The sequence below is a fragment of the Mustela nigripes genome, chromosome 8 (genome assembly GCF_022355385.1).
Source record: "Mustela nigripes isolate SB6536 chromosome 8, MUSNIG.SB6536, whole genome shotgun sequence".
NCBI classification, from domain to species: Eukaryota; Metazoa; Chordata; class Mammalia; order Carnivora; family Mustelidae; genus Mustela; species Mustela nigripes.
The window spans coordinates 31,528,081-31,542,977 of NC_081564.1; the positions used below are offsets into that span (position 1 = coordinate 31,528,081).

General features: G+C 46.6%; 1 pseudogene; it reads right to left on the reverse strand.

Moving 5' to 3' along the window:
* Nucleotides 1-76: 76 nt before the first annotated feature.
* LOC132022976 (calcium uniporter regulatory subunit MCUb, mitochondrial-like) overlaps nucleotides 77-14,897 on the reverse strand; it is an 18,920-nt pseudogene continuing 4,099 nt past the window's right edge.

Below are 14,897 nucleotides of genomic sequence, written 5' to 3' on the forward strand. Positions count from 1 at the left end.
AGACCGCTGCAGAGGACGGCACCCGGGGCTCTCGACCTCCAGCTGCTCCGCGGGTCCCTGGATGGTCGTTGTTAGCCTAGGCTTGCCTTGCCCGTTCTGGGAGTTGGAGAAATTGGCGACATCGCCAGCCAGGATAGCGTGGCTTTGACTGTGAAAAGGCAGATGTGTTGTTTTCAAACCCAGGCCATGCGGGGAGAGGCCGGGGTGGGGTAGGAGATGAGGTGCGGGAGGAGTTACCCCGAGGGCCAGCTGGGTTGGCGCCGGGACTGCAGCCCACGACGTCCCGCTCCGCTCCAAGCTCCGCAAGCCAGTTGGCAAGGTGAGGAGGTTCCTGCAGACACCTGGACACGTAGCCCTTCAGGTGCTTGGGGGGAACCTTGGCTCCCTTCCTTTCAGGTTGCTTCACGGCTGTATCATGGGCATTTGGGAGCTGTGAGAAGCGTGTTCAGATCAGAGAGGTAAAGGAACCGCTGGACTTTGTTAACAATATTTTAGCTCAAATTAAGGGACTTTCTCAGAGTAAGGAAGGCAAGACAGAAGCCGAGCAGGGCGGAGGGGGATTTTGTTGAGGGCTTTCTGGCACAAATAACCATCCTAGGAGACGCACTCTGGCTTGTTGTAGACCTTGGAAGCCGGCAGGGGGCTTGTCAGGGATTCTCCGGGGCTCTTACCTACAAAATGGAAGCAGAAGCCTCTAGTAAATTACGGTGTGAAGCAGCAGTCCCTTCATTCCAGCGCTTTAAAAAGTAGAAACTTTCTAGGATATAGAGTTGCTAGTGCTTACTGTCCTGCACATAGTCGAGTGACTGGCTCCGTAAATTATTGGTAACTGCGGGCTGCCCTGTTGTGTGTTTCCCAAGAGCTGTAGCCTGTCCTGTGCCTCCCTTCTCTTGACTCAACTCTGTCTTAGCACACCCAAAACACGGCTCCTCTGTCTGCATTCCTCAAGTCAGCTCACAGAAACAAGCACACCCTTATTCCTCTTCAAGGTCTGTGGGGGTCAACAAATCTCATTTGGGGGCGCCAGAGTGGCTCAGTCATTAAGCATCTGCCTTCAGCTCAAGTTATAATCCCAGGGTCCTGGGGGGTAGCCTGCTTCTCCCTTTCTCACTCCCCTGCTTGTGTTCCCTCACGCATACTCTCTCTCTCTCTCTCTGTCAAATAAATAAATAAATAAATAAAATCTTTAAAAAACAAACAAACAAACAAACAAACAATAAAAACGAACCTCATTTGACTTGCTGGAAGGTGTGTTGAAGCCAAGAGCAATTTCCTTCCAGAGTCCTGGATTCGAGAGGGCCTGCTGGGAACTCCCCAACCACAGAGCGCAGAACTGTGTCTTCTGCTGGATGCCACTGGGGTTGGGGCTTCTCCCGCTGATACCCTGCTATGACCTGAATGTTTGTGTCCCATCCCCAAATTCATGTATCGAAGTCCTAATGCCCAGTGTAATGTTATTAGGAGGTGGGACTTTGGGAAGGTGCGTCAGCCAGGAGGGTGCGATTAATGCCTTTTTTTTTTTTTTTTAAAGATTTTATTTATTTATTTGACAGAGAGAGATCACAAGTAGACAGAGAGGCAGGCAGAGAGAGAAAGAGAGAGAGAGAGAGGGAAGCAGGCTCCCCACTGAGCAGAGAGCCTGACGCGGGATCCCAGGACCCTGAGATCATGACCTGAGCCGAAGGCAGTGGCTTAACCCACTGAGCCACCCAGGCGCCCCTGAAAAATGCCTTCTGAAAGAGGTTCCGAAAAGATCCCTAGCTGCGTCTGTTGTGGGAGGATGCAGCAAGCAGGTCCCAGCTGTGAACCAGGAAGAGAGCCTCATTAGCTCTCACCCTGACTTCTCAGGCTTCCAGGCTCCAGAACTACGAGCAGTAAATTTCTGTTGTCAATAAGCTATCCATTCTGGGGTATGTTGGTATAGCAGCCCACAGGGACGAAAAAGCACACCCCTGGACTGATAGATGAGAATGGGGACCAGGCAAATCAACTCAACTCACTTTGTAGAAAACTTTTTTTTAAAAAAGATTTTATTTATTTGAGAGAGAGAGAGGGTGAGAGAGAGCATGAGAGGGAAGAAGGTCAGAAGGAGAAGCAGACTCCCTGCAGAGCTGGGAGCCCCAAGCAGGACTTGATCTCTTGATCTCTGAGATCATGACCTGAGCCGAAGGCAGTCGCCCAAACAACTGAGCCACCCAGGCGCCTCCAGAAAACTTTTTATTGTGAAAAATTTCAAATGTACAGACGTAGAGGCAGAATGTTTTGTGAGCACCCTTATGCCCAGGGCCTGGATTCAACCACTGTTAACATTTTGACATATTTGCTTGTTATTTATCTGTATTTTTGTTGCACCCCTTCACATAAACGTTTTCAGCTTGTATCTCTGAAGAAACAAGGACCTTCTCTCACATAACACGGTGACATTAGCACTCCTAACAAAATAAAAATCATCTCACAATCACACCTAACACTCAGTGTATAGTCAAGCTACCCAAACATCCCTACCTTATGTATAAGGCACTTTTCTTGTGCCTGAGAGACAAGTGTATTAGACCTGTTCTGGAACAGTGAAGATCATGAAGGTCAAGATCACAGGAGATTCTGATATACCAGGAACCAAGCAGGCCACTAGGTGCAATTGGTTTGCATATTTCTAGGGTCTGGAGAGGCGTCTGGATCCTAAGGCACTCAGGGTAGGCCTGTTAAGGACTGATGAATGATAAGGGGCTATGTTAGCCTTACTACGTGAATGCATATTGCAAAGGGAACAAAAGTGAGGAATTCCACCTGAAGGGTGTCCAGGAAGGGCCCCTGGAGCTGAGGCTTGAAGCATGAGGGAGCATGTGGTGTATGGGGGACTCTATCCTGCATTGCTCAGCGTGTCTGGCGTCCTGGGTTGTGTGGGGGCTTTTAGAGGAGAATGTCCCATGACCCCTCGGGGAAGCCATGCTGGAGTCAATTTGCACAGCTCGGAAGGCACGTGACCATTGTTCTCAGTGGAGAACCAACAGAGGAGGTGGGGGTGACCTGCTCAGACACAGATTTGAGAAGACCACTCCGGGGTGGCTTAGAAGCCAGACTGAGCTAGAGGGCCTGTAGGTGACCCACGTGACAGATGTCAAGGGCACTGATAGTTGGGGAGGGGAAGGGGAAGGGGCTGGGACGGGGAAGGGAACATTTCACAGAACCTGATGATGGACAAAAAAGGAAAGCAGCTGGAGAGACCCTGATATTTCAGAGTCGGTAGCTGGAGAGGCAGCGAGGCCTTTCCGGAGAGGGGAAACATGGGAGACCAAGCAAGGTGGCAGCTGAGATGGACATTAGGCTGAAACCCACTGGCCCGTGGGCTATACCAGGTAGAGCTGTGGGCTGGGAACTGCCGCTGGTGGCTCACACTCAGAAGGCCTCAGGGTGAGGTCCCGGCTGGAAGCCAAGGCTGGCCAGCTCCCTGTCTGCTCCTAAGTGGGGACCTGTGCCCTAGGAGGGGGTGGGTGGTTGCAGGAGGGCATGTGGAGAGGCAGAGAAGGGCAGGGGGCACGTGTTGCTCCTAAGCATGTGGTGGCCAAGCCCAGGAGAAGGAAATGGGTGAGAGACCTCACGTGTGGGCTGTGGGGGAAGTGCCTTTCTAGCACGTTCCCAGCCTCTGGCTTTCACACAGAGTAGGTTTGGGTTCTGGTGCCCCCGAAAGCAAGTCACAAACACGGAGAGCGATGCCTTGGCCAGAGTGAGCCAGGTAACAAGAATTTGAAGTGAATTTTCACAACGTTGGAGAGCATTGCTTCTGACCGACCCGCGCTGTCTTTCTCACGCTTTAACTAAGGAGACTGGGGATCACAATGAGAAGAAAGGAACTGGGGGATGGGGCAGATGTGTTTATACGCAGGAGGGTAAGGCTTCCTAGAGGCCTCCAGAAAGCCAGAGCACACTTTATTCAGTGTTCCAGTAGCTTCTGTTCCTCAGCCAGAGGAATGATAACCGGGGCAGAGTGTCAGGCACACTGGGGGTGTGTGTCCAGCTCTGCTACGTGCTGGGAGTGAGGCCCTGGACGAGTCACCCAGGTGGACGTTCAGCTCCCCAGGCAAAGTTGTGGCTGGAGGCGGAGCCATGGATCTGAGGGGGTGTGGGGTAAGCTAGCAACCCCTTGGGAGGAGGGGGGCTGGCACGAACCCTCTGTGGGGTGAGGAAGCCTCAGTCTGGACAACTGTTTCTCCATCTAGATTAAAAGCAAAACTGCCATTCAGTGGGTTAAGCTGTTGCCTTCGGCTCAGGTCGCGATCTCAGGGTCCTGGGATCAAGCCCCGCATAGGGCTCCCTGCTCCTCAGGAAGCCTGCTTCTTCCTCCCCCACTTCCCCTGCTTGTGTTTCCTCTCTCGCTGTGTCTCTGTCAAATAAGTAAATAAAATCTTAAAAAAAAAAAAGCAAAAGTGCTTTTAGATTCTGGAATGGGCATTAGGTTTAAAATTTCTTCTGTAGCCTGCATGGGAACCTCAGTGTTGAGTTATTGCCTGCCTATGCCACCGTGTCACCCCAATGCAATGATTCTCAAACTTTTGGGGTTCAAGCTCCCTTAAATAGCTGAGGAAAGCTCTAGACCTTTTCTCCAGAAAGTCTTCTAGGATCAACCCTCTTTGTGGGGTTCCATAGGCTCCAGTCTGCAAGTATCGCCTGGGAGAAAGGGCCTATCCCTGTGGCCCAACGCTGGCCCTCGATGACCAGGCTGTGCCTGGCTGGGAACAACTCAGGGGCATCCTCTCCCTGTCCCTGCCCGACACTCATGTTGGCTGTTCTCATTACTGGGGATGGTTTTTTTCCTTCCAAATATAAGAACAAAGGTGATGTTCTTTTCCGCTGACTTCAATTTGAATTTTTCTCTCCAAAGAAAGTGCCCAAAGAAGACCGTGTTTTGGGGCTAATTCCAGGGTGAACAGTCCTCGCCTTTCCCAACTGGGCAGAAGGGCAAAGCAGAACTCTGCTTTTTAGCAATGAGTTGTGCCAACATCAACCACAACATGTCTATAGAAAACAGGACCGGACTCTTCACACAAATACCTTGTCATCATGAGACAGTTTTATGAAAACCTGACAGATATTGGAACACCTCAGCTGGTCGCCAATTCTGGCCTCATTCCTGCCCAGTTCTCCGTCCCATGTGAATCCTTTTGTGCCTTTTTCTAGGTAATCATATATACATCTGAGTATTACTTGGGGTATTGGTTTCTGTAACTGGTATTGTATGCAACTTGCCTTTTTCATTCACCGGTATGTAGTTCTTCTTGTCTTAGTACACATTGCCCACCTCTGACTTTTGAACTTCTGCTCCCTGATTCACAGCACGGATATAACCTGTTATTCACAACATCTCCCCTCTTGCTCCATTTTGAGCTGTTTTTAATGGTTCATGAGTAGAAACAGTGCTGTGCTAAACATTGTCATAAATGCATCCTGTGTGCATGGGTGTTTCTCTGGGGTATAACACCAAGAAATGAAACCGTTGGCTCTTAGGCTGTGCTTTTTTTTTTTTTTTTTTGAAGTGGGCTCTTCACCCTGCACAGAGCCCAACACAGGGCTTGAACTCATGAGCCTGAAATCAAGACTCGCACGTTCTACCAACTGGGCCAGCCAGGTGCCCCAGGGCATATGCATGTTTTAAAATGCGAGTAGATACTACTTTCTTATTTCTGACATGTAAGCAGGAGGCCGAGGGCTCTTTCCCTGTTGTTGCTGCATTGATGCTTAAGCTGACAGGAGAGCCTCCTCCTCCTCCTCCTCCCCCCCTCCCCTCCTCCCCCTCCTCCGAGCAGGGAGCCTGATGCGGGGCTCAATCCCAGGACCCTGGAATCATGACCTGAGTCGAAGGCAGCAGCTCAACCAACTGAGCCACCCCGGCACCCCCTTCCCAGGTCTATTAAACTGTTTTCATTACAGTAATAATTTAATAGCTGGCACTTACGCTTTTCTTCATAACTTATTCAAAAACTTACCTTTTTAAAGCATGCAAAACTGGTTTTCAAAAATGAAAAAATAGTGACGTGAGGAATAGGCTTAAGGAAATGTCAAAACTCACTAAATGATCAAAGGAATATAATTTTTAAGAAAAGATTTTATTTATTTATTTGACAGAGAGAGACAGAGAGGGAACATAAGCAGGGGGAGTGGGAGTGGGAGAGGGAGAAGCAGGCCCACTGCTGAGCAGGAAGCTGAGCTGAGCCAGATGTGGGACTTGATTCCAGGACCCTGGGATCATGACCTGAGCCTAAGGCAGACACCCAACAGACTGAGCCACCCAGGCACCCCATGAGGATATAAATTTAAAAAATAAACAGATGCTGTCTTCTGTCTCCTATCCTTTAGTAAAGATTTTTTAAAAAACCAACACTGGTTGGGGTGCCTGGGTGGCTCAGTGGGTTAAAGCTTCTGCCTTCGGCTCAGGTCATGATCCCAGGGTCCTGGAATCGAGTCCCGAATCTGGCTTTCTGCTCAGCGGGGAGCCTGCTTCCTTTCCTCTCTCTGCCTGCCTCTCTGCCTACTTGTGATCTATCTGTCAAATAAATAAGTAAAATCTTTAAAAAATAAAATAAAATAAAAACCAACACTGATGAGAGAGCAGTAAAATGGGAATTTATCGTCTTCCTGCTGGTTGGTGTATAAACTGTTCCACTTCTTTGGAAAGTAATTCAAGAGTATGTATATGAACATGAAAAATGATCTTTACCCTTGATCTGTTCATTCCTCTTCAGGGAATCGATTCAGGTAATACCCTACACTGGTATTATTCATGTGTGTTTTATCTTCTCCATCGGCCCCTAAACTCCCTGCATCTCCCACCAACGGGTTACCCCAGGGGGGCTCCAGCCAAGGCTGCCACATCACAGGGCTCAGACCACGCCCACACACCCTCAGTTGCCCCTCCGGTTCCTTCCCTGCAGCCTGCCTGAGCTTTAGTTCCTGTTTGGGGGGCGGGCTGGGGGGCTCCCCCTCCGCAGAGGCCAGCCTCCACTTCCTCTCTGCAGGAAAGATCCTCTCTGACCTTGTCTGGTTGAGGAAACCCACTCTGGCCTAACCCCTACAGAGTTCAGAGTCTCACCGGGTGGGTGGAGCCCAGACCTCGAGGTCTAGAGCCAGGCAAGCTCCCACCTCCGCTGGTGCGTGTCCAAGCCCCCCAGGACTCGGGGTGCCCCCTGCCGGCCAGGGCGAGGACTCGAGGCTTCAGCGCGTTGATGGGATGGGTCCTGTTGTCAGGACAGACTCTTCTTTCAGAGAGGTGGGCCAGGTCAGGACTGCAACCCCTCACTGGAACAGCAGGGCCTTGTGGGAAAACAGCGCGGTTTGGACACTTCGAGGGGATTTTAGCAGAGCAATCAATAAAGCCTGTGTTTCAGGCTCTTTCACTTCACGAATCAGTCCGCACATTCATTAAGTGAGGTGTCTGGATTTAAGGGCCGCGCACTCAGAAAGGGGGGAAGCGTTCGTGCAAAAGAAACAAACAAAATACCAAACTGACTCTCAGGCCCCTGGGATCCTGACCTGAGCCACCCAGGCGCCCAGAAGCCTGTCTTTTTAAGTTGCTCAGAAAACTACTAATAACATTTGACTTAGTGGATGGCACTGGGGGATAAGAGAGAGATGAAGAGGGAATGTAATTTGTATTCTATAATCTTTGTATTTTGCGAACTTCGTACATGTATTACCAATTCAAAATATTAATATTAATGAACACGTACATGTATTACGAACATGAATATTAATGAACATGTACATGTATTACCAATTCAAAATATTAATGGATCAGAGGTTTTTGTGTTTTGTTTTGTTTTGTTTTAATTGAGGGAGAGTGCACGACAGTGGGGGAGGGGCAGAGGAAGAACCTTAAGCAAACTCCATGCCCAGTGCCAAACCCCACACGGGGCTCCATCTCACAAGCCCAAGATCATGACCTGAGCTGACATCAAGAGTTGGATGCTTAAATGACTAAGCCACCCAGGCACCCTAATCAGCGTTATTTTTCAAAATTTAGCTCCAAGGATGCCTGGGTGGCTCAGTCTGTTGAGCGGCTGCCTTTGGCTCAAGTCAGGAAACAACAGATGTTGGCAAGGATGCAGAGAAAGGGGAACCCTCCTACACTGTTGGTGGGAATGCAAGCTGGTGCTGGAAAACAGTATGGAGGTTCCTCAAAAAATTGAAAATAGAGCTACCTTACGACCCAGCAATCGCCCCACTGGGCATTTATCCCAAAGATACAAATGCAGTGATCTGAAGGGGCACGTGCATCCGAGTGTTTATAGCAGCAATGTGCACAATAGCCAAACTGGAAAGAACCTAGATGTCCACTGACAGATGAATGGATAAAGAAGAAGTGGTACACACACACACACACACACACACACACACATATACACTCAATGGAATATTATGCAGCCATCAAAAGAAATGAAATCTTGCCATTTGCAATGACATGGATGGAACTAGAGGGTATTATGCTGAGGGAAATAAGTCAATCAGACAAAGATAATTATCATAAGATCCCTCTGATATGAGGAATTTGAGAGGCAGGGCAGGGGGTTGTGGGGGGTAGGGAAGGAAAAAAAGGAAACAAGTTGGGATAGGGAGGGAGACAAACCATAAGAGACTCTTCATCTCACAAAACAGAGGGTTGCTAGGGGGTCTGGGGATGTAGGGAGAGGGTGGTGGGGTTATGGACACTGGGGAGGGCGTGTGCTATGGTGATCGCTGTGAAATGTGTAAGCTTGATGATTCACAGACCTGTACCCCTGGGCAAAAAATACATTATATATTAATAAAAAAATAATAATAATAAAGAAAAACCATACAATTATCTCAGTAGATGCAGAGAAAGCATTTGACAAAATTCAATAACGGTTCATGATAAAAACTCTTAGCAAAATAAATACAGGGAAGAATTTCCTCAAGCTGATTAAGGGCATCTACAAAACAAAACAACTACACTGGACTTAATGAAAATGTAAAACTTTCACACATCAAAGAGCACTAACAGGAGGGGGGCGCCTGGGTGGCTCAGTGGGTTAAAGCCTCTGCCTTCGGCTCAGGTCATGATCCCAGAGTTCTGGGATCAAGCCCCATGTCGGGCTCTCTGCTCAGCAGGGAGCCTGCTTCTCTCTCTCTCTGCCTGCCTCTCTGCCTACTTGTGATCTCTGTCAAATAAATAAATAAAATCTTTTAAAAAGGGGGGGGCACTAGCAGGAAAGTGAAAAGACAACCCACAGAACAGGAGAATATATTTGTAAGTCATATATCTGACAAGGTTCTAATATCTAGAATACATAAAGAATTTTAACAACTCAACCATAAAAATAACTCAATTAAAAAATAATCAAAGAACAGAAACAGACATTTTCCCAAAGAAGATATTACAAATGACCAATAAGCACATGCAAAGATGTTCAGCATAATTAGACATTAAGGAAATGCACATCGAAACCAAAATGAGATATCACTTTACACCCAATAGGATAGCAATTTTCAAGGAAAAAAAAACACCAAAAAAAAAAAAAAAAAGGAAAACAAGTGTTGGTGAGTATGTGGAGAAACTGGAAGAGTTTTGCATTGAGAATAGTAATGCAAAATGGTACAGATGCTATGGAAAGCCATATGGTGGTTCCTCAAAAAATTAAAAATAGAATTACCATAGGATCGGGTATAAACACAAAAGAATTCAAAGCAGGGATTCAAACAGATATTTGTACATTTATATTTATATCAGCCTTATTCACAATAGTCAAGAGGTAGAAGCCACCCAAGTATCTGTAAAGGGATGATTGGATAAGCAAAATGTGGTATACCCATCCAAGGGAATGTTATTCTGCCTTCAAAACGAAAGAATTCTGACACATTCTACAACATGAATGAGCCTGGAGAACATTACACTGAATGGAATAAGCCAGTCACAGAGGGACAAATACTATGTGATTCAACTGCTATGAAATAGTAGTCAAATTCGTAGTGACAGAAAGTAGAATAGAGGTAACCAGGGGCTAGGGAAAGGGAAAGAATGAGGTTATTTTGTTTGTTTGTTTGTTTGTTGTTGTTGTTGTTTTAAAGACTTATTTATTTGAGAGAGACATGGAGAGAGAGAGAGAGGGTGTGCCCTCAAGCAGGGGGAGGGGCAGAGGGAGAGAGAATCAAGCAGACTCCCTGCTGAGTGTGGAGCCCGACCTGGGCTTGATCTCACCACCCATGAGATCATGACCTGAACCAAAACCAAGAATCTGGCATTTAACTGACTGGGGGGCTTTTTATTTTTTATTTTTAAATTAATTTTTAAATTTCAATTCCAATATAGTTAATATAGAGTATTATATTGGTTTCACGTGTACAAGATAGTGATTCAACAATTCTATACAATACTCCGTGCTCGTCATGGTTAAGTGTGAGAAGTTAACATTTAATGGATACAGCGTTTCAGCTTGGGATGATGAAGAAATTCTGAAAATGGTTAGTGGTGATAAATGCACCACAATAAAAAAATAACAAAAATGACAAAATACTTGAGTAGAAATCTAGCAAAATATGTCGAAGACCTATGGTCTATGGAAAACCTATGGTTTTCCGAAAACCATAAAACACGGATGAAGAAATCAAGGAAGATATAAATAAATGGGGACCAGACCTCTTGTTTGTGGATTCAATATTGTTCAGTACTGACAAGATGCCAGTTCTGTCCAAACTGATCTACAGATTCAATGCAACCCCAATCAACATGCTAGCAGGAATTCTTTCTTTTAGAAAATCAACAAGGTGATTCCAAACTTTAGGTGGAAAGTCAAAGGAGCCAAAAGAATTTTGAAAAAGAAGAATAAAATTGAAAGACTCACTCTACCTGACTTGAAGACTTACTATAAAGCTGCAGTCATGGACTGCATGTGGTATTGGTGAAAGGAGAGACACACGGACCAAAATGCACCAGAAGAGAGTTCAAAAATAGATCCCTACATATATGGTCAACTGATCAACAAAATGCAAAGTCCATGAAAAAACATAGTCTTTCAACAAATGATTCTGGAATGTTGGCTGTCCATATGAAAGAATGAACTTTGATCCATACCTCGGACCATATACAAATATAACTCAACCTGGATCACAGACCTAAATGTACAACCTAAAACTATAACCTTTCTGGAATATAAAATAGGAGAAAAATATGCTGAGCTTGGGTTAGGCAGAGATTTCTTAGCTACAATGTCAAAGTCATGAACCATAAGAGAAAAAAATGATAAACTGAACTTTATAAAAATTAGGAATGTTTGCTCTGGGATTGTTAGGAAAATGAAAAGTCAAGCCATGGATGTGGAGAAAGTATTTGCAAATTACATATCTGATAAAGGTTTTCTTTCTTTTCAAGATTTTATTTATTTATTTATTTGTCAGAGAGAGAGAGAGCATGGGCAGGTGGGGAGGAGCAACAGGCAGAGGGAGAAGCAGGCTCCCTGCTGAGCAAGGAACCCAACGTGGGGCTTGATCTCAGGACTCTGAGATCATGACCTGAGCCAAAGGCAGCCGCTCAACCATCTGAGCCACCCAGTCCTCCCTCTGATTAAGGTTTTCTAAATAACTCAATGACAAGAAAAGAAACAACTCAATAGAAAATGGGCAAGATATTTGGAGAGATACTTCACTAAAGAAGATAATTCATGTACAAATAAGCACACTAATAGAAAGTCAGCATTATTAGTCATTAGAGAAATGCAAATTAGAATTATGATGAGGTACCATCTATTAGGATGGTGTCCCATCCAAGTACTAACCAGGCCCGACCCTGCTTAGCTTCCGAGATCAGACGAGATCCAGCGCGTTCAGGGTGGTATGGACGTAGACTAGGATGGTGAAACTTATTTGTGTATTTATTTATTTTTGAAGGAGAGAGAGTGCGAGTGGGGGTGGGGTGGGGTGGGGAGGAGCAGAGGGAGCGGGATAAAGAGAATCCCAAGCAGACTCCACGCTGGGCACAATGACCCTGAGATCATGACCTGAGCAGAAATCAAGAGACCCGCCTCCCACCTGACTGGGCCACCGAGGCACCCCAGGATGGGGCAAGTTTAAAATTTAAAAACAAATCTGACACGGGGTTGTGAGTTCAAGCCCCACGTGTGATGTGGAGTTCACTTAAAAATAAAACCACAATGAATACAATACCCAGTGCTGATAGAGCGCTTGGAGCCAGAGCAACAGGAACTCTCGTGCTCGGCTCCTGGGAACGCAAACTGGGCAATAGCTCCGCAGCTTCTTTTAAGTTAAACCGTCAACCAGACAACTCAGCAATCCCATCTCAAGGTACTTACCCAGGGGACTAGGAACTCATGTTCACATAGAAAGGTGGATATAGATGGCGGCTTTATTCATGATGATCCCAAACTGGAAACGACCACCCAAATGTGCCTCAACTGGGCATGCGTAAACAGACAAGTCGTCCGTACAAGAGACGACTGCCAGGCAGGAAAAAAGGCATGAATTCCTGCTGCATATGCAACGACACGCTTGAGCCCGAAATGCTTTTTGCTAAGGGAAAGAAGCAAGACTCCAAAGACTACGGACTGTGTAATCCCATTGATATGACATTTTGGAAAAGGCAAAAATACAGCCACCCCAGGAGCTGGGGTTGGGGGGAGAGTGACTACAAAGGGTGTACTGGGGAATTTTCTGGGGGTGGGGGGTGTGATGGTCTGGTTGAAACTCTTGGCTGTGGTGGTAGTAACACAACTACATGCATTGTCAAGTTTGGCAGAGATGCACATTACAAAGGGTGAGCTCTACCATTGGTAAATCATACTTCAATTAAAAAAAAACTAGTAATAGAGCAAAATAGTATCACACTGGAAATCTCTTTAGTGGTTTGTTTGTTTGTTTGTTCTAAGATTTTATGTGATAGAGAGCACATTGCTGAGCAAGGAGCCCAATGTGGGGTTTGATCCCAGGGCTCTGGGATCATGACCTGAGACAAAGGCAGACAGTTAACCCACTGAGCCATCCAGGCTATCTTCCTGTCACCTTTTACTACCTTTTCTTCATTGATCTTGCTGCTAATCAGAAATTCATCAGAGGCCAGTGCAGTTACAGGGTAGGACACCCATACCAAGCACTAAATCCCTACAGTGATCCTGGGTGAGCAAAATCTCATGCTTTTCTCAAAGCCTAAAATGTGTCTTTGGAGGCAATGTAGAAACACAGTTGGAAGTTATTCCAAGCCAAAAGACAGCAAAGGTCATCTTTTGTATGTGCCAGGGACAAGATCCTTCTTACACAACTCCTGGCCCCATTTGGCTCCTGGTTTGTGCCTCCACCCCCACCTGGGGTGCTCCAGAAAGCCTGCAGGGAAGTATGAGGTGTGTCTATATTGCCAGCCACTAGATGGCAGTAGACACCCCACTCTCCCAGGCACTGCGGGACCTAGGGAGTGCGTGGCCAACAGGACCGGTTTTTCGCCTATCTGCTGTCATCTCTCTTGCCCCACACCAGTCCTCCTTCTCACATTCTAGGCTTTGCATAAAGTTTCTCTAGCCATAGCTGTCAGCAGGCACATTGGTGATAGCCCTGGGGAAGCCCGGAGGTTTATACACACATCTGGTGGTTTGCAAGCTTGGAAAATGCTCTGGACAAGACAAGATTATGGCCAATGTATCCAATCGCTTAGGGCTTTTCAGAATTTGGAGTAGCAATTATGTCATATTTGCATGCCTTGCACGTAGATCCAACATAGGTACAGCTTCCTGTGTCCCCTAACAAGACCTTACAAATCTGCTGGAGAGCACAAAACCGGCTTCAAGTGCACTTACTGGGAAGCGAGGGATTTGGCTTCCACTGGAAACACCATTTCCCCATATCCTTACCACCAGAATGGGGACTGCAATTCCCCTCCAGCCAGGGCCCTGGGATGACTGCATTCTGTCGCAGAGCAGGGTTTAATCTCCTCACTGCTGCCTCAGGAATAAGATACTATATTTAGATAAATCTATACTTGTTATGTTCACGCTTTGTAGAACAGTGACCTTTGGTAGAAACTGCTTCCCTGCGTGGCTTCGTAGTTTTCATTGATTCTAAAACAAGCTGTGTGTCTTGAATGGACCTACTCATTCCTTCTAGGTATCAAGTACATTTGAACTACGCCATTACTGAGTTTGTTTTGTAACTTTCATACTTGTATGGGTCTTGCCACCATTTAAACTCTACTGCCATCTTGTGGAATTTAATCTGACAGATGTTTACCGAGAGCCTGCTGTGTGCTCCAGTCCTTTGGCAAATAGGGAATCTGCTCAGGTAGCTTTGATGGTGTCTCATTGCAAGACAAATCATGGTCTTCAGCATGGCTCCTAGGGCTCCATGACTTTCTTACAGTTCATGGTGCCTGGCATTGGGTAAGTAAGCCTTCACTGATGCTCGCTACTGATTATGATGATTTCTTTTTAAACTTTTAAAAAATTTATTTATTTATTTATTTGACAGACAGAGATCACAAGTAGGCAGAGAGGCAGGTAGAGAGGGGGAAGCAGGCTCCCCACTGAGCAGAGAGCCCGATGTGGGGCTCCATCCCAGGACCCTGAGATCATGACCTGAGCTGAAGGCAGAGGCAGAGGTGCCCCTGATTATGATGATTTCTCTGGCCTCCCTGCTTGCTGCCCTCACCCCTCTCTCCCACCCTCTGGTCACACCGGCTACGGGCTGGTGCTGAATTTACTACACACTGGCATGCTGACTCAGCATCTTTGTTCATGTGATTTCTTCTGCTCAGACTGCTTCCCTTCATCCACTCCAAATCCTAACTCATCCTTCAAGACTTAGCTCAGATGTTACCCCTCCCATTAGGCCTTCTGGTGCCCTTCCCCTCTGACACATTTCTCCTGTCCATTGTCCCCCAGCACCTTGTTCTT